The sequence below is a fragment of the Anarhichas minor genome, unplaced genomic scaffold (genome assembly GCF_050575085.1).
Source record: "Anarhichas minor isolate MPS153535 unplaced genomic scaffold, ASM5057508v1 ptg000087l, whole genome shotgun sequence".
In the NCBI taxonomy this organism is placed as follows: domain Eukaryota; kingdom Metazoa; phylum Chordata; class Actinopteri; order Perciformes; family Anarhichadidae; genus Anarhichas; species Anarhichas minor.
The window spans coordinates 18033-37951 of NW_027466533.1; the positions used below are offsets into that span (position 1 = coordinate 18033).

At 42.7% G+C, this 19919-nt stretch overlaps 1 long non-coding RNA gene across 2 annotated transcripts in view; it reads right to left on the minus strand.

Annotated features, from left to right (window-relative positions):
• Nucleotides 1-5486: 5486 nt before the first annotated feature.
• Nucleotides 5487-19919, minus strand: part of LOC142938568 (uncharacterized) — a 63641-nt gene continuing 49208 nt past the window's right edge. For both annotated transcript variants that reach the window (XR_012949663.1, XR_012949662.1), the window contains one exon: nucleotides 5487-17077. This is a non-coding gene — a long non-coding RNA (uncharacterized LOC142938568). The remainder of the gene's footprint in view (nucleotides 17078-19919) is intronic.

The following is a 19919-nucleotide window of genomic DNA, read 5'->3' on the forward strand; positions in this document are numbered from 1 at the left end:
CTATGTAGGAGGTTGCAGCGAAGGAAAATGTGTGTAGATTGGGACATTCGAAATATTGAAAATACGTGTACCCGCAAAATTAGGACCTGACGGCAGACGATCAGACTAAAGGCTCCACTGCTTTAAAAAAAATAAATGAAACTGCCATAATATTTCAATTTCAATGTTTAAACCCGCACTGAAAGCCACATTAGAGGTGCGGTGGAGAAGCTCGCCCCCTCCTTAACAGTGTCTCTGGAGATCCGCCCCATTTGCTCCAAATTCCTCTGTCAGGCATGGACGCTCCGCCACCGACAGGAAACAACACATTAGAGCTTACGGAGTAAAATGCTAACTATCTCCTGAACAGCGCCAAACTGTACGTTTCCCCTTCTCCCCTCCAATTTGCTTTGCTAAGAGATCTTATTGATACTAACATATTTCGGTTAGATGTTTCTGTAGAGTTAAATGATATCGTACATTTGTCAGATATTTCATTGTGCTTTTCACCGTGCACATGACGGCATGCTGATTCCCCTGAAATACTTATTAGAGCCCAATTTGCATGCAAGCCAGATTCACCAGACTGACAGAACAATCAGTTAGAGAAACTTCCTCTATCACCTCCGTTTAAGCCCATCATCACTTCAGTTATGACAGTCTAATCAATTCCAAAGGGCCATCTCCTGGCTTTAGGTGCATGTGTGTGGGTATGCGTGCATACGTGTGTGTGTGTGCATGCGTGCGTGCGTGTGTGGAGTCGGGGTATTTGTTTGGCACCGAGCAGCAGCAGATGTGAGAGGTAATTTGGAGCCCTGAGAGACGCACTCTGATGTGTTACAAAGCATCATGGGTAAATTCATTGAACTTGAGTGGACTTCAATGACACAGTGTTCCGTTCTTTCCGGACACTTTCTTTAAGCTGGCCTTGAGCTTCTGGGTCCCATGTTTGTGTGTGATAGTCAGGATTACCTTTACAGAGTGAAGGTTTTCCTTTATATAAAAAAAAAAGCAAAAAAAAGCAAGCTTTGTTTTTATTCACTTTTAAATGTGTTGTTTTTTTCGTATTTGGTGTACACTCACTCATTAACTTGCACTGCAAATGTTAAATAGTGAATGAAAACGGACGTAGCGGTTGCACTGAGTGTACACACTGTACACTGTGTGGGGCGCAGGCTGGCACTGGTGTTTGAACTGCTCGAGGCCACGTTTATATAACTGGTTTCCTAACACGGGAATGGGTCACACTCATGCTGCAATTATGACATAACACACACAGAGAGCGAGCGAGAGCGAGGGAAAGAGAAATGAAAAAAAGAAAACAGCAACAAAGTTAAAAGAAAAAATGCTGACCAGCTGAACAAGGTATAATTAGTCAAATAAATGTCCTCAAGAGTGGGCATGGCCAGAAGAGTGGGCACGATACACTGTTGATATCATCACACACAAACGGTGCTTGCCATCAAAACAGGGTGAGAGAGAGGCGTGCGTAGCAGAGCTGAAATTACATAATAGGACAAACTTCCATCTAAAAAGGTGGGCAGTGACAGTAGCAAGCAGATGCAAACTGACTGCTGGCAGCAGAGTTTTTGACATGAACAGACAATGAGGTCACGAGCCGCCAGGGCTGTTTTTTTGTTTTTGTGCTCACCCAGGGCCTTTGGCGGCACCAGGCGGCAACCTCCAGGTCTGAAAAGAGAAGCGGAAGCGTAAGAGTATTCAACTTGCATTCTCTCTAATGGCCAGCAGGGGGGCAAGTCCTCTGGTTGCTAAAATAAGTCTATGAGAAAATGACTACTTCTCACTTGATTTATTACCTCAGTCAATTTTGTAAACAGTTTGCGGTCTCAATCTCTAGTTTCAAGTCTTCTTCACGACAGCATGATGTTCATTTAGTACATTATGGTCCATTTAGAGTAAATTAGAAGATAAAGGAGTATGCATTGGGCGTGGCTACCTTGTGATTGGCAGCTCGTTACAATGGCGTTTTCAGGTCTTGGGGTTGTTCGTCCTACAACTTTAACCGTTAACCCTAAATTGTAACCTTTTTGGTCCCCAAAAATGTCTTACTCAGCGTTTCGTTGTACTTAGCTCCATCCTCTCGTGTCACTTCTGGTTGAAAAAAAAAAAAAAAGATGGCAACAGGCAAAATCCAAGAGGGCGACGGACAAAATGCCTGACTCAAGGCTTTAAAACATCGGTCCACTAACCAATGGATGGCGTCACGATGACTACGTCCACTTCTTATATACAGTCTATAGGCGGCACCCACCCATAGCATAGCTTTAGCCTTATCAACAATGGGACGTTGACACCAACTTGTTTTCAGCTTCTCTCCATTCATTCCTTTTGTCACCCAAAGAGACACTAAGCCAAAGCTTCACTCCATATAACACGGAGCAACGCACAGACAAAAAACACACCAGCACTGGCCCGGGGGGAAGCACAAGAACGGCGGCGGGAGGAAGTGAGAAGACGCAGTCACATCCACGGTGTTGAGCAGAGAGATGATTCTCTCCACCGAAAAACAGAGGAGGAAGGCGGCTTGCCCACAGAAGACCTTCTTAGTGATGGGTTTTGTAAAGTCAAAGACAGAAGATCACCTCCGCCGCTGTATACGTTTCATGATCATGTTTATGTCAGAAGTCAGCCATCGGCACATAATGTCACCCGACTGCTTTGAAGTGCACTAAAACGTGCCGGCAAATGTCTGTCATTCCCATGCAACATTCAAGGAGAGGCCATTTGTCATTCTATCATATCAATTTTTCATGAATTGACTGCGCAGTCACAAATGGCTTGGCATTCGACAACATCACGAGATGTAAGTGCAGCACAGCACCTATGTTTTAACGCGACCACAGAAAGCATGGTGGCAAGGGAACGTGGGCTTGCTGCTGTCCGTTATTATTATTGAATTAAAACAGACAAATGACATAAGCGTCTCCTGCAGAAAAAAGAAAAGAAAATGTCTCAATCCTTTCGGCGTTTCCTCTGAAGGTCAGTCTGCTCCTGATGTTGACATCTGGGTGAAAGTGATAATATTTTCATCGGGGGGCCTTCAGCCAATCTGCAATAATCAATATGAGGGCTGACTTTTAATGGAACTGGAACGGCTGCATGAACCCCGACTCACCTTGATGCTTTGTTTATTGTAACCCATTGGGCTCCGGGGGGACAACGGCTTGTCAAATCTGCCCCAGAGTGCCATGTATAAAACCACCTGAGCAGCACTGCAAGTGTGGAGCGACGTGAACAAATAAACAGCAGGAGGCACTTTCAATTAAGGAGAACCACAGCCAGCAAAGTGAGCGGAGCCCTTCGAGGAGAACAGAATAGTTGCGTGTAGCTCCGTTTCAGCGGCGCTCAGCGATGCAGCATGCCTATGAAGTGCTGCTGCTGTTTGAAAATCCTGTCCGAACCTTCATGCACCGACACTTCCAGAATGACACTCCTCTCCCCATGGACACGGCACAAAACACTGGGAAACCATAACAGTGGAGCTGGCTCCGTTTTCTTCGATTCAGAGCTGCTTAGCTGTATATCTTATGTAAATTGGTAAAAGCAAAAACTTAGCAGCAGCTTCAAAAGAAATCATCGTGTTTGTCCAGGAGCAGTTAATTTTTTTAAATCAGTGTCCTGAATTTGCTTCACAGCATTTTGACGAATGTCGTCGAAAGCTGTGAAAAAAATAATTATGACCACACACCTTCTGTTCGCCGAGACAACAAGCTGAAATTCCAGGCGTATGCATTTGCTTTGTTTTCAGCGTTTGCTTTCCCCCGTAAATAGAAGGCCCGAACAGGCAAAGCAGCCCACAACAAACCGCCTCCTGCCAACATATAGCAAGCTGATAATGAGTGACTCCTCAGTGCTAATTTGCTGTGCTAATTTTACCGGCAAACCTCGCAGGCTTGAAGACACGCCGCTATGGCAGAATGGATGAACAGCAGGAAGCTTAACAGCAACACGGTCACGCCGTCAACATGTGTGTGTGTGCTGAAATGACGATGCCCAAATTTTTTGTCACCACAACCCCACTGATCATTGTTAGAGAAGAACATAATATATCAGTGTGCACGTGGTGCTTTAATTAAGTTAGCCGATTGTGAAAACCAGAGCTTTAGTTACCACTGAGCTACTCTTTCTGCACTCCAAACTGAAATAATTAACTTACACTACCTATAAAACAACTTATTTATTCTTTTAGACATGACTGCAGAATTTTTAGAAAGGTTTTCCTTGAATTTACCTTTAGCCATCTCAAGCATAACATGCAACAAAAATGGGCATTTTAGCTTGCTTGCTCACCAATAAAATATTCACCACACCAAATCAATTGCATTGGAAATGATGTTTGCCGACACTAGCAGCAGTGCAGCAGGTAGTGTGAGAGAAACAGCACAGGAGAGAATGACAATGAGGGACAGTGAATGGTGTGGTGCTTCAACATAGCATATGGAGAGCAATCTGCTGTGCTGTTAGGTCGGGGTTTCCCCTGCCAATCAAATGTAAGGTGGCTAAATCTGAAAAATAATTAAAAAAGCATTTTCATTTTGTATTAATTTTAAAGGCCTAAAACCACTGCCTTAAAAAGATAATATTCTAGGCATCAATGTAGTTAGTCTTAAAGCAAGACTATGTCGTTTTTGAAAGATGGCTTAACGCATTCTTATTCTTATAAAATAAAATACATCCTTTCTCGCTTCACTACATAGTGTGACCAGTAGCTTACATTATGGTGGCTAATGTTGGCAATTTTTAGATAGATGTTAGATAGGTGTAACTGATTTTTTTTTATTCTTCTATAATTGTGCTGCTGGACTACATTTTACACTTTACCATTATCATGTAATTGTCAAAAGCTCTATGCTTAAGCTAAAAAAAACATTGTCTGGAGCTGATTCCATGGAGCAGTTAAGCATTCGTATTAAGAAGTTAAACATTATGACATAATATGAAACATGCTGCATCTAATAATAATGTGTTGAATAAAAGACTGAAAAGTTAGGGAGTTATGGGCTCCGATATGAGGCTTAAGTTCTGTTATTAGTGTGTTTTAACATTTCAGTGCATATACATTTTGTTAGCTTGAATTAATTTATTATATCTTGCTAGAGGAAACAAAGTTCTGCTTTCAGTCCATCAGACCTTTAAAACATACATTTTTGTAATAGTTTTTATATTGAAATTTTCAATTTTTAATCGCACAATTAAACAAATCATGAATTCACATAATTTACAGAATACAATTGCAGTTGCAGTATTGGTGGAACAGAAATGATTATCTTATATTTACAATATTAAGCAACAATAAAGACCGTCTAGACCACTTTTCTGCTGACGTATGTTTTTGGCTGGAGCGAAGGTGGAACAATAATTCTCTGAAAAAGCCTGCTCTCCTAGCAACAAGGAGTGGGGAAGAGGGACATGGTTGAATTAGCAAGCTAGCTAGATAGCTAACTAGCCAGCTAAATTAGTGTTCGAAAAATTCACTCGAGCCGATGTAAAAATCATTAATCACAGGACATTTATTCTTGCAAGAAGGAGACAGAGTTGATTCACATACAGAATATGCATCAAGGCTGCTCGAAGTTCTGACTCTGAGCCTCTGATATTTATACTAAGTAAACACATGCAATGGGCTGGCACAGGGTCATTTACGTCACAAAGGATAACACATGAATTGCGTTTCACACAGGCGTCTACGTAGAGTATCTGGAACATCGCTTTAACAATTCGTTCTAGTACAAAGGTCAGGAAGTCATGGTCGCAAATCAGCCGGGCGTAAGTATTGACGCCTCTACGGGTTTATTATGGCTTATTTAGGGTAAACAGCTTGAAGTGTTCTTTCGGCCGTCAACTGCTTCTTAACAGACTAAACATTTGCTGAGACTGGTGTTACAGAAAGTTCACACAAAACCATTTGAGGACACAGCTCTAAACACTTAGAGGACATGAGCTTACGTCAAATGTATAACATTCACTAATTATTAAATGCATAATAATTTGTCATTTAGATTTTTCCCCAACAATTAGAAAAAAACTCAATACTTCATCCACACAATCTTATTACAGCGTAGCAAAGCACATTGCTATCAGCAGATAAATGACACCTTTGTTCGGATAATTTTCTGTAACCAGCGTAGCATGAAAGCACGGCGGAATTAGCAAGCTAGCTAAGTAGCGAGCCATCCATTAGCAAGCTAACCCGTGCTTTCATGCTGCACTGGCTACAGAAAATAAGGCCAACAGCTGGCCATCTCATATCTTTCTAATAGTTTAACCTTATAGTAACATCTCTCTCTAATAATTTAGCCTGCTGTGGTGCAGCGGCCATGCCGGCTGAGGATATTAGCAGAGGGCTAAAGTCTGAGGTGATTTGTGTTTGCCTCTAGTCTGTCCCTTGTTTTGCCTCCCCCAAACATTGTGATGCAATCATGTCTTCGACCGTAAAAGGGTCCATAGATCATGTTAAATTTGAGACCGTTTTTGGAATGGTAAATAACCACTCTGTCTCGGCCCTGTCTCTGAGATAAAGTAGGGTTTAGCACAATAGCTCAGCCAGCGGGGTAGCTGTAGCAGGTACGTAATCTATTAAAGTCACGCTGTCCATTTGCCCGCTCCTTCATTCCGCTTGGCTACCCTTGGTCACTGACTAAGACGTTTGCTTTGGGGAGGGAGGGGGTGCTTAGCTTGTTGAAAACCTGGAGTGCACACAAATAGCTCATGCATGCACAATGTCTGATATAAACTCCATCTCTATTAATATTTGAAATCCTGCAGCTCAATCTCTTATCGCTCCCTTCCTCCGCTGCTCTGAGAGCAGCTACATACTATCCATCTTGTTGGTATCAACTGCTCCCTCAGTGAGGCAGGGGTTTGCTCAGTGATTCAGTTAAAGTGGAAATCTCAGAATATGTCATCATCCGCGGCTGCAAAATTTCTCAAGGCCCGAATCTAAGGACAGAATTGATATTCCACTGGTTATTGGGTGGTAAAACACTGGCCATGCTGCTCTGCACTGTAACTGCATGACTAGGGCTGGAGTGTAAATCTGTAATAGGGTATAACTGGGTATTGAATTATTAGTACCATCACATGACCGCTCCTCTTCAAATTAAGAGACGGATAAGAAGATGCAAACAAGTTGGTCACTCGTGTGAACGCAACCGCTGCCATTTGGCAGCAAAGTAGGTTTTGCAGCAAATGACAAGTGACAGCCAGCAAATCTTGACGACACTGTGGAAGATTTGCATGCAGACGGTGGCAAGCGACAACGGGGAGAGAAAAAAAAAAAAAAAACACGTTCCCATTGCCATCTAAGAATCAATCATCCACAAACTGCTACGAACATGAGCGTGTCGGCAAACTCCACTGACAAGCCCTGAATCCATCCAACAACCGACAATGATGCAGACATTTGGGAAAACAGTGAAATATTGAAGGACGAGTGCGGGGTATCTTTACTTATCCATGCGGTGAATTACGCTCATGTTTAACCACATCCAAGTTAGTACATACAAAGCCCAAACAGTAAATGCTCAAATCACGAACCATTTTTTGTATGTCTAATTTACAAAGACAGAATATAATATGAAAATATATTGTCAGTACAGTCAAATAGTCTTTTTTAGGTGTACATTTCTCTAACTGCAGTATACTACTGCTTTAGAATCTGTGTAATCGTGTACATTTACAATTCATATTGTGGTTGTTAATATTATTATGAAGTATTTATCAATATTATTGCTTCTATGGGAGGGATTTCTAAAATCATTAATTGAAATGATGCAGAAGACACAGTAACCTTGCTCTGTCACTTGCTATGCTGTAGCTGCACAGATAATTTCTACAATACCTGAGTTAGTTGTCTTTCACGGTAGAAACATAGCAGTAATCACAAGAGTCATACCCAGAGGTGACATAATAAACAACATGTTCCTACTTCTATTTCTAGCTGGTTGGACTATTTTCTCCGCCCCAAAAAATCTCAGATTTCCTAAAGGTATCCCAGAGTCTTCCTTCTATGTGCTTTGAGAATTTTTGAAATTGGTTAAGTATTGAACGAGAGCGCTGTAACCTTCAGCCACTCAATGGGCTGCAACATAATCCTTCGATGAACTTGTGCAGCGTCAATGGACGTCCACTAAAAGTGCATGAGTGGACATGACTGGCTGAAAAAATGTTTTTGTGTCTGACAACATTGTGAAAAGGAATCCAGCAAAGAAATAAAATGTTTTTCTTTACCCTTCACTTGATCCGTTCCGTTTTTTATTGCACCTAATCAAGTCTTCCTCACTGGGAAGTCTCGTTCTAAAGTCTCGCGAGAGGTGACTTATAGCCGGAAGACAATGACGTAAACGTGAGTGAGAGTTGAAGAGAGGAGTGCCGGGAAGAGTTTGTTGTGTTGGGAGTACATGAGAGCGTAACTTAAGTGTTATCTAAACAATATTCAATGTCATGGCTGAATATTTAGCTGATAACCCTCTCGCGAGACTTCACCTTGTGTGAGACTTGGATAGACACAATAACAGACACAAACACATCCTATTTTAAAAATACCGAAGTTATCCTTTAATACCGTTGGGTATTAAATGTGCTCAATAAATAAATCATATGAGTTAAATTATGGTATTACATGCAGTGCTATACCCATGCTGTGCACAGCTACATTTTAATGGAGGATGATTGATTAAGTAGGAAGGCCTCAGAGGTTATTAAGATTAACAATGACGTTATTGCACATTGATGAAAGCTTAGGCCAAAATGTCAATGTGACTTACACTCTCCTGTGTGTCATTTGAATAAAGTTCATCAATTAATACAGTTTCCGTGTGTTGAAGCTCTTTCACTCTGCTGTGTACACCAGTCTGCTTCCTCTGATGTTCACACACATTGACAATTTTAATGATTGGAGTAGTTTGATTATTTTCTTAGGCCTGAGCCAATTCCACTTTCAAACCAATTCAACTACTTCTTCTGAATTGCCATTCAGCGCACACACACACACACACACCTTACCCAGAGTGATAATTATAACTTAGTTGCCCATTAATCAGCGACAGCTGTAATTATACTAATTCCAGTGTGTAATCTGATCAAGGTGAGGGAGATCAAATCACAGCCTTTCTCTCCTGCTAGGCTGTAAGGGGGCTTCAGTAATGGCAGCGACAGCGGTGGGGTTGTAAAGAAAATTGGTTTGGACCAAAACAATTTGATTCGACATGGTGGCTGATTAGCGGGGCGAGGTACAAGCATGTGCGCAAGTACAGCTATCTCTGTTGTCTGCGGGCCATTGTGGTGACTAAATTGCTTTTATTAATTCAACAAATGTGTTTATTTTTAGAAGTGATAGCAACCTACGAGGAATGGTTGGCCACCTGCAGTATCACAGAGACTAAAACTATGTAGGTTTCAATGTTTCATAAAATAATATTCATATGAATCAAATAATAGACCAGATTTCAGGCATTTTCAGCATATTTTCGTCATATTATATTCTTACCTTTGCTGCTTGTTTACCTGGAGACCCAAAGAGTAATAACTATAAAACTACGATTACTACACATCGCTAATAATGCAAGGGTTGATGTAAAAGATAAGAAAAAATGACTGAATCAGACAAAGAGTTGCTGTCCTAAGTTTGTATTTTACTCTTGGTGCAACACAAGCTTCTCCAGTAGCTCTTAGTTTGTTTTTTTACGTTTTGTGTAGGATATAGACTACATATCCGGGATGTCTGGATCAGCTTTTCTGGCCTCAATCCAGATCAGGGTCCTTAATTATATCCGATTATATACATTTACTTGCCTATATGTCGATTAAGTATCGACAGAAACACGTAGTCCTCTCCCAGTTGTACAACGGTGGTACAGAGTGATGCTTCTTTTACCTCAGAGTACAAAAACCCGACAAACAGCCACGCTGCTGCCTGCAACGTTTGTCATTGCTTTGGCTAAAAAGCGAAAGCTGCTAGCTGACTGTTGCATAAAGCGCTCTTTGCTAATGAGAGTGCAACCAAATTCTGTTTCATATTCTCTTATTTTCCCCTCGCGTGTGGAATGAAATGCCCTCAGTGTAGCGGTAGCTCCTTAAACCCTCTTCAATCCTGTAAGTGCATTACGACTGCGGTAAGCTAGTTAGCCGGGTTTGCTCAAAATAAACCAAAATAAACACACTACTCAATCAATTGCTTGCGCTTTTGCCGTGCAATTTATTTTTTACTGCAGTTGTGGTTTTGAAAAAGATGATTAAAAAAACACCGCCCTCCAAACTCGTTATATAACCCGTGCTGCGTTTATGTTAGCTGCTTAAATATTGGCATTGGTGAGGGCCTCCGAACTCCAGCATCAGTCAGGTCACATACTGAAAATGCCACAAGTGTATAATCATACTCATGCTATGTACACAACATGTCAGCACCAAATAACGGGGGTCATCATTCATCCTGTAAAAGTACACAGGAAACCATGTTCCAGTAGAGAGACGTAAACACAGCCCTGCCATTGTTGTAGTATGCATGAAGTTTAATCACCGGTCCAGACGCACCGAGTCCCATCTGTCGTTTGTACAGTGTAAAACAGATGTCACGGAGACAGTGAGCAGACTTGCTCGCCCGGGTCGGACCTACGCTATCAGTGACGGCAGCCTCTTGTCGCGGCTTCGCCTGGACGTCTACATTGTTTTCACATCTGGCCGCTGCTTCCGGTCCCAGGTTCCAAAGCAAACGTGGTACCGGATCCACCCGGGTCCCGTACGGTCACAGGCACGAGTGGACGGACAACCAGCGTGCACGTACGATGCGCTATTTGTACGGCAGCGAGCGAGGGTTAAAAAAAGAGAGATGGTGAGAAACAGATCAACGGAGTGTGGGTGCAGAGTGTGAAAGAACACAGGTACTCTCCAGATGGATTCTTCTCAGAGAAATACATGCTCATCAGTGTTGCTGCAGCACTCTGGCTACTGGCTCACACGGAACATATGGTGTCGGAGCATCTGAAGAGAGACGCCAAAGTACAGTAACATAATTCTGTTAAAACATAACGCAATCTCTATTTTAAGATATTGTAGGGAGGGGGCTGATGTTGATTCACATTAGACTACATGACTGAACTCAAAAAGAAAAAAAAAAAGAGTCAACAGCTTTCCAAAAGCAACATTCGAGGGAAAAGGCTTCATGGGAAAAGAGGATGGATGTTGGAAGGAACTTTTGAACAGAGGCCAAATTAAGGGAATTCATGTCCCGTTTGAACCTGGAGCGTTTGTTTTCCTGGATTTCTGCTGATGGCATAGCTCAATCTCTACTAATGCAGGGCTCACAAGCTGCTCTGAGTGAGGGCGTTAGCCCAAAATGTAAAAAAAAAAAAAAAATGTCTCCCACTTTTTTTCAAAACCTTATCGGGTGATGCTTGGACTCCTGGGGAAATTTTGAGTTGCTTTCTGTTTGTAATTTTGGAAAAACGCATGACCATCTGTTACATTTGGTCAACGCCAGAGGGGTCAGAGCACCTGGTGTGGGACAGAGGTATTATAAACTACAAGGAGAGAGCTGCAGGAGTCGTAACTCAGTCACATCTGAACATGAAAACCTATATTTCTTTGATCAATAAAACCTTTATCTCCAAATGTCCACCACAAATAAAAGTCTATGAATCTGCTTAGAAATCATAGAAAAAAAAAACGTTCCCTATAACTCTAGAACGTCTGCGTCCCACCTAGTTGTCCATCCATTGCTAAGAAGAACTGCTAACAGCTACTTCAGCATACTTTAATGGGGCCAGTTGGCCACAATGTAAACAAACAGACTCGATTTTGTCCAACCTTGAAAACCTCTGGTGTGGGACATTGATTGCAGGTTCTCATTAATTGGCAAATATTTAAGAATAAGAAATTAGGATACGGAGGGCGATATCGTTTGGAAATGATTAAATTATTTCAAACATTGAAGGAGGGGCTGGAGCTTGTGGAGAATTTCAGTATTAAATGCATTATTAGTAGGATTTAATAACACCCCTAGTGGTGAGTAGAAGTGTCACAATAATAAATATGTTAGTCACAATATGTTTCCATATGGAATGTATTAAAGGTTTACAATATTCTTACTTATAGAGGATATTATATGTTACAGTATCTCAACACATTGAATGTATTAAATCATAGAAGTATAGTCACTGTAGGTATTAAAACACTAAGAATAGTCTTGAGGGTCAGATAGGGATTCTGAGTGAGGTGTCAGACATGCAGCAGCAAATGGAGGCGACCTCATCGATGGAGGATGGGACCAGTGGGACGGTCAAATGCCAAGCTGACCAGCAGGACAGAGAGGAGGAGTCCAAGATGTTTTGCGAGGAGCCAAGATGTTTTGCTAAGGTATCGATAATGGGAGGGGGCAGAATTCAAATGAAGCCAATCACTAATCGCCACGGAGGGTCATTCACATGTTTTAGGACAGTATCGGACACTTTCCGACTGTCAGGGGATATAAAAGACAACGTTCCAGAGAGCATTCCTCAGACCACTTCCGCTCTCGTTTTTCAGAACCTGGACTGGCCAGACCTGTGAGTGAGGTGCGTGCATGTGGTCTCTGCTCTCGAGAACATTACTATTGATAGTTAATTCAGTTTGTAAGTGAACTTTGTGTAGTACATTAAATATTGTTTTAATTTTGGACCGGGTCCAGCTCATTCTTCTGATGCGCGTGCGCAGTAAGAAGCTCGCAGCAGAAGAGTACCTGCGGCCTGCAAGCTCCTTCATCCTTTGTTCTTAAAAACCTAACAAGCTCATTAAATGCTCCAGCAACATAATCCTGAGCAACCTGGAGAGCCGTTTTAATAACACTTCACTAATGTAGGTCAGTCCGGCAGGTTTGGAATCAAAACTCCAACAAAAAACCTCCACATTATTGTCCAGAGGGGTTAGCCTGGGCATTAAAAATAAAAGCTGAGGATTTCACTGGTGCAGAATTTTAAAATGTCCCAGCTTGAAATGCTCCAACTAAAGCGAGAGATGGAAAACTTCAGCGAAAGCCCCCCCGGTTGCTGCTGATTGAGGATAAAACCTTGGTCACAGGTTCACACTGTGTGTAGCCACACACGCAGTAAATATAGTGCGCCGATCTGTGTGTGTCTGTGTGTGTGTCGATGTCCTCAGACAGGGAGAGATAAACTCTAATCTCGTCTTGTCCAGGGAACATACAGTAGCAGACCTTCTCTCAGCTTTATACATAACCCAGCTCAGTTTTCCGTGACACCGCAACACACAACCCTGATGCATTAGTCCTGGCTGTGGGACCGAAGGTCACCCTTTCCAGCAGCTCCCATTTCATTGGACCGCTGCTTAGATGCACACACACACAAAAAAAAAAAAAACGTGCTCATGACACTGATGAAATATTGCTGGCCTACTTCCTGGTGGTATGAAGATTAAATCATCCGAGGCCCTTGTAGCAGCAACACGAGGAAGAAAAAAAAAAAAAAAAAAAAAAGCGAAGCTCCCATCATCATCATCATCATCACCACCAGCATCGGGACCTGACAGTAGTACTGGGCGGTATACCGGTTTTAATTTCGCGTACGATATCAATTTTTCACACACCGTCATACCGGTGCATAGCCGAAAACAACTGCTGTCACTCTTCAACAGGCAGCAAAATAGATTGTTCGCTGCTAAGAAGGCTACAGTCAGGGCAACCACGACACCATAGTTTGTGACACAAACTATTTGTAACACTAATAATTGTACATTTATAAAATTACACCGCCGAACGACATGCTGGGTACAGCTCGCTAGCTAGCCAGCTAGCACAACAATCTGTTAACAGCTGGGAGAGGCTCCGTTGCTACAGTAACGCTACATTAAAGAACAGAAAGGACCGATGCAGGATGAACAAAGACAGACCGGATATGCACCGACAGAGTCTGTGCCCAAGAGAGGAGCTGTGTCTGCTGTTTGGAAGTGTTTTGGTTTTAAAAAGTCTGACGTCCAAAAGACTATATATTGCAAAGTTTGTCGAGCCACTGCTGTTGCCGCTGGTGGTAACACGAGCAACTTTCTCCATCGCCTCAGCAGAAAACACTAGTTGGAATACCAAGAGTGTGATTTCGGTCGTCAACCGGTAATGTTAACGCGAGTGAAACAGTGAAACCAAAGCGTCACACATCGCTTGAAGAGGCATTTGCTCGAGGCACTGCATGACAAGAAAAGCAAGCAGTGGAGCAACATTACGAACGCAATAACGATCCAGCTCTGCAAGAACATGGTCCTGCTACAGACAGTCGAGGAAGACGGGCTCAGAGCAATGATTAAAACACTGGATTCAAGGTATGTCTTACCGGGGCGAAAGTACTTCAGCCAAACTATCCCAACATTATACGAACAAACGAGGACACCCTATAGTAAGCAAAGCCTTTATACATGACATTAACATGTTTTATATTCTATGTACTCCTGACAGTAGAGTAAGCCACTATAAACCTATATAAAAACAGTCACGGAATGAAAAAGATACCTTGATACACATTTTTGGTCATACCGCCCAGCACTACCTGACACTGTATCACCTAAGCATCATAGACATCAATGTGACCTGCTGCAGTGACGCCAAGAAAAATGGTGCACATCACCAACAGCTTGTACAGGGGGTTTAGAAAGCGGATGCTCTGAATGTTCAGAAGTATTATAGCAACTGAAGAGGGTTTCACGGTCTTCCTGTACAGACTTTCACAGCTGGTCCACATATGAATAAATGCACTATTGCAAAATCCTCTCAAATCGAAAATGTGGTAAAGAAATCTGCCATGTCTTTGCATTTATATATATTTTAAATACTACTTGGGTGCCACAAGCTCGTCCAAAGTCCGTCTCACTCTGCCGCCAGCAGCAACACACTGCGGCCGGATGAGCGCTGGCTACCTCGCAAAACACTGCACTAAATATTCATTAGAGTAACTGAAGGGAGGTGGACGCAAGAGGGCAGGACGCCACGTGTTGCTTTTCAAACCACGCCGCTGCCAAAGAAAAAGAAAAACCACGCTTGCAAATGTCAGCGCACACGGACAGAACAGGACATCGGCTAAAAATGCAGATTAACAGCCAATGGAAATCAACAGCAGGTTTGGCTCACGCCTCCGCACGTGAAGGGGCTGTTTGCAGGTCGATGATGTAAGCAAACATCTCTACTTTTTCTCCACCTTTACCCTGAGAGAGAGTCCCAACAAACACAGCATGGTGCCGCTACCTGAGCGCCACCGGGCACACAGCCCCCCCCCACGTAGCGACCCGCGGTGATCAGGATCATCTCAAGGCGGCCCTCCTTCTCTACCCGACAGTTCCTTCCCCCCGGCACACAGCGGGAAAACGGAGACCATTTAAGAGGAGCGCAAGAAGGGACGATAAATGTCTCTTCTTGTTAATAACGCCACAGGTGTCTGTCTGAGCCGTCCCCGGCTCTCAAAAACATTAACTGAACTGAACAATAACTGCTCAACGCTACGTAAAAATGTAGAACTAAAAAATGTAGCGAGTGCTAAAATGATTAAAGGATGGTCAAAATTGAGGAGGAAGAGGTCAAAACATCCTGACTTTTAGTCCCTAGCTCAAGATAGAACTATCCTACACTTCCCACAATGAAACTCTATAGCGTCTACCCTGCCTATATGATGAACACCCATGTCTCAAACTCCAAGTTGACATTTTTAAAATCTCAAGCCGAAGCAGAGTTCAACCTGATGACATCATCGCGGCCATTTTTTTTATCAGACTTGAGAAAGCTCCTTCAGAGACAGAGGATATTATACAATCATTTCCACAGGCCAAGTAGTACTCCCAGTGATGAGTAAACCTATCTTCATCTTCAAGTGAGTGAGTGAGTCATCACAACACGAAAAGGACAAAAGGGACACGCATGCATACATACATACATACATTACTGTACGCACTATACGTAGATGTATCTCCATGCCCTATAATTAATCATCTGTACACAACAGAGCACACAAGGGGTTTTGAGACGCAATCGAACGGGGGTAAGTGGAGGAGACGGGCAAAGAGAGACAAAAAAGAGACTGAGGAGTCCAGGATCCCCTGATATTTGAGCCGATCTAAAAATAGCCACACTGGGAGCACAGATATGAATTGTGCTCGTCAAAGTCTTCAGACGACGTAGGAAGGAGAAAAGGGAGCGAAAGCTTCTCTTCTAGGTGAACACCAGGGGTGAGGCGCGTTGCCTTCAGGTGCATGGATAAGTTACACCATTGTTTATGAGCTTTGTCTGGTGCTGAATATGAGCCCCTCTTCACTTCTGTGGGATTGGTAACCATACGCCTCATTTGGCTCATCATGTCACTGGAGTAACTCCAGGGTTGAACGAGACGTGTAGTCTAGTCCTCCGCAGCTCGGGCACAACACGGAGTTTGTTTTGCATGTGAGATACCAATGGCATATCTGCAAGGATAGCCGCGTTTACGTTCACGTATATTTTTCTGCGCATTTTGAAGCATTGCATTAGAAAAGCTGCTGATGGTGAAATTCGCAAAAAAACTTCCACCATTGCACAAAAATGTTTTGACGCTTGCTTGAGGTGGTTTTTTTGCTTTTGAGTAGGAAAAGAGTGGGTGAGATGAATGCGATCTGGAAACGCCATATTAATTCTGACGTATAGTGCCGTCAGCGCATTCCCACATATATATATATTCATAATGTCTTCGTCTCAAGACAGCATGAAACACGGCCAACACTAAATTCCTGAAGACCTCTCTCCATTTTTCTCTCGTATATCGGAGAAGGTGACTTGTTTTGTTCCCGGTTGGAAACCTCTACTTCTTCTTCTACTCTGTTTTAGTGGCGGATTACAGCCATGATAAAAGCGCAGCCTAGACCACCAACTTTTGACAAAACTAAAAAGTAGCCTAGTTCTCTGATCGTGCTTCTCTCCGTCGATCATGCTCCCACTGTTGCACCCGTTCGTCACAGTGTGTATGAGTTTCATCTAAATGTCTGAGACATCGCCGTGTCTGAACTCACCGTTCCACCGAGTAGTCGAGGGGAAAGCTCTTTTATTTGCCGATCATTTGAAGTGTAAAAACATCACACGCCGCGCCTGCAAGACAAAATGTAGATCATTAATACACGTGTGAGATATATATATATATAATATATATATATATATATATTTATATATATATATATTTATATAATATATATATATATATATATATATTATATATATAATATATATATTATATATATAATATATATATATATATAATATATATATATATATATTATATATATATATATATATATATTTTTAAGTATTCTGGACTAGCTCATTCAGTATCAGGTCTATGGACAAGGTCTATGTTAATACCACCATAACATTTAAATAATTTAAACATTAGAAAAAACGGAGATTACTGGATTCATTCCTTAAGTATGCCAAATAAATGTGCAATGTCCAGTAAATGAACAAAGTAAACCTCATGAATTATGAATACATTTTTGTTTTAGCACACTTAAAAAGAGCATTTGCAAACAAATAGCCGAATCTCTTTGTTTCTGAGAGAGAACAAACATTTCTAAATGTACATTAATAAAAAAAAAATAAAGATTGTTAATTTAGCCTTCCTGGTGTTGGCTAACTTCTTTCCATGGCAGCCATGCTGAGAAGGCTGTCTGCAGATATGCCTGCAGACATTTTTCTGTTAATTGGCCTTTTGAGCGCAGGTATCGGCCCATGCTGCTTATCTCATAGTGGCATTAATTGGCCTAACTACTCTGTACCCACTCAATACGGACAACCTGCTTTTAACTGGAGTGAAATAAGGCTTTTTTAAAATGATTTACACGGCTTTTGTTGTCACGCACAGGGTGCATTTGTCTGCATGATTTCTTGAAAAGGAGCAGACGTATGACTTTTTTTTTGAGCAGATGCCGCACATTCAACCGGAAAGCAGCGACGAAAGAGGAAACAAGGCCAAGAGTCCCTGCAGGCGGTCGGTGGGACATCACGGACCACCGCTGCATGAGAAGGAAAAACCCTCGTGGCCCTCCTGCCCCTGCCCCGAGCAGCCCGCCTCCAACCAGCCCCAAAACAGAGCGCCAGTAAACGGCCACAACCTTCACAGAAGTGTGGGGAGAGGGAGCAGACGCTGCCCCCGCCGTCCAATCATATTAGTGGTTCCACTGTTGCTGGCACAAGGACGGAAAAAAATAAAAAATAACAAGTGAACCTGACTTGCATGGTTCTAGATTAATTAAAATCAAGTTATTTGTCTCGCACTGCCCAACCAACCAGCCACTCAAAAAACTAAAAAAGAGCAAAAGATACTTTCAGGCACCAGTAGCACATTTAATGCAGGTAACATACATGAGCAATGGAGTGTTACCTTATATGTAGCGCCCTGCTAATTTGTTTACATCTTTTTTTTAATGTCTATAAAACAGTACTTTTGCATTTGTGTTCATAGTTTGGAAAAGTACTTATGTGTCCAACAGTTCGAGTTGCCCTTGAACCTCTCCTGTCCTTATAGTATTGGTTGGTCAGGTGTCAAATGTGTTGCCAGCCAATCAGAAGAATCTGATGAGACTCTGGGGTAACCTACCGGGTTCTCAAGGGGGCGGGACGAAGGACCGGGAGGCGGGAAGAAAGAAACAGGGAGAGCGGAGAGGAATGAGATGGTGCACTGTTGTTTTTAACGTCAGAAACACGGACACTGGACAATGTGAATACATAGTAGAGAACTGAAAAGATAGTATAGAAGTGTTTATCAGGAAGCTCTAACTGTAGTGAGGTTTTCTTTTCGGGGAGACGAGAAGGCGGACAGGACAGTCTGCTAAGGGCCCAACGCGGATGTTCGTGGAGTAACGGTGCGGCTCTGAAGAGGAATTAAGTGTGCTGCTTTTCATGGTAGTTTTCTGCTCGTGACTTCAACTGACGGAGCAAAAGAGGATTTCAAAGCACTAGCCTGTTTGAAAGGTTAAGAAATCAAGTCGGAGTAACCGAGGAACAGTGAGTAGTTACACCACAACTGTTCCTTCAGGATTTCAACTGAGCTCCAACAAGCGCGCCAACGTACTGTCACACGGACTATCACCTCCTTGGTATTATTGTGTTAAATTGAAGGTTTCCAGTCCAAGCTACTATCGTTCCTAGCGAATGAAGGGAAGACTATAGCTGATGTCACAGGCTTGCTTAGCCCTACTTCTGCTCAAGCAACCGCCCTAGATCTGAACACCCAGCTTGTTAATGCCATCTCCTCACTAGTTGAAAAATGCCAAGTCACACCTGCAGACGGTCCAGGCTATCGCAAACTTTGTTTGTTCTCTGGTGTCAAACCCACCCCTCTTGGAGAAGAAGAGTATGACTCCTGGGCAGAACAAACCACCCACATGCTAGGTGAGTGGCAGTGTTCCGATGTCATAAAGAAACAGAGAGTAGCTGAGAGTCTTAAAGGGCCAGCCGCAGATATTGTTAGGGGGTTCAGAGTCACTAATCCTTATGCCACTGCGAAAGACTATCTTCAGGCCCTAGAGACAGCTTTTGGAACCACAGACAGTGCTGCTGACCTCATGGTGAAGTTCCGCCACACATTCCAGCAAGGAGGCGAGAAACTATCGGCATACTTACTCAGACTAGACAAGCTATTGCATGGAGTCTATCGTAAGGGTGGAATGGAAGTGGCTGACATGAACCAAGTACGCATCGAACAAGTTGCAAGAGGCGCTCTGTCCAATGACCTCGCTGCCCTACGCATAAGATTGACTTACAAACTGAAGCCTCCTCCGAGCTTCACTGAGCTGCTTCGTGATGTAAGAGAAGAAGAGGAGATGCTCCTTGAAAGATTAAGTGTAAAGACTGTGGCTGTTGGTAGCCGCGTGGAATGTTCTACAGCCTCTGTTGTACCAGTTCAACCAGCATCAGGACCGGCACCGGTGTCTGT